This window comes from Nematolebias whitei, chromosome 6 (assembly GCF_014905685.2).
Source record: "Nematolebias whitei isolate Nwh7 chromosome 6, NemWhi1, whole genome shotgun sequence".
In the NCBI taxonomy this organism is placed as follows: Eukaryota; Metazoa; Chordata; class Actinopteri; order Cyprinodontiformes; family Rivulidae; genus Nematolebias; species Nematolebias whitei.
Genome location: NC_056503.1, coordinates 12,250,630 through 12,251,045, shown reverse-complemented (window position 1 = coordinate 12,251,045; position 416 = coordinate 12,250,630). Strand labels below are relative to the sequence as shown.

The 416-nt window shown below is 40.9% G+C and overlaps 1 protein-coding gene across 1 annotated transcript in view; it reads right to left on the bottom strand.

Annotated features, from left to right (window-relative positions):
* LOC119411533 overlaps positions 1–416 on the bottom strand; it is a 339,553-nt gene that overhangs the window by 37,076 nt on the left and 302,061 nt on the right. The window lies entirely within an intron of this gene.

The following is a 416-nucleotide window of genomic DNA, read 5'->3' as shown; positions in this document are numbered from 1 at the left end:
GAAGATGTTTCACAGTCCTGGTACTGAAGATGTTTCACAGTCCTGGTACTGAAGATATTTCACAGTCCTTGTACTGAATGTGTTTCACAGTCCAGATACTGAAGATGTTTCACAGTCCACGTACTGAAGCTGTTTCACAGTCCAGGTACTGAAGATGTTTCACAGTCCTTGTACTGAAGATGTTTCACAGTCCTGGTACTGAAGATGTTTCACAGTCCACGTACTGAAAATATTTCATTGTCCACGTACTGAAGATGTTTCACAGTCCTGGTACTCAAGATTTTCACATTCCAGGTGATGAAGATATTTCACTGTCCATGTACTGAAGATGTTTCACAGTCCAGGTACTGAAGATGTTTCACAGTCCTTGTACTGAAGATATTTCACAGTCCTTGTACTGAATGTGTTTCACAGTC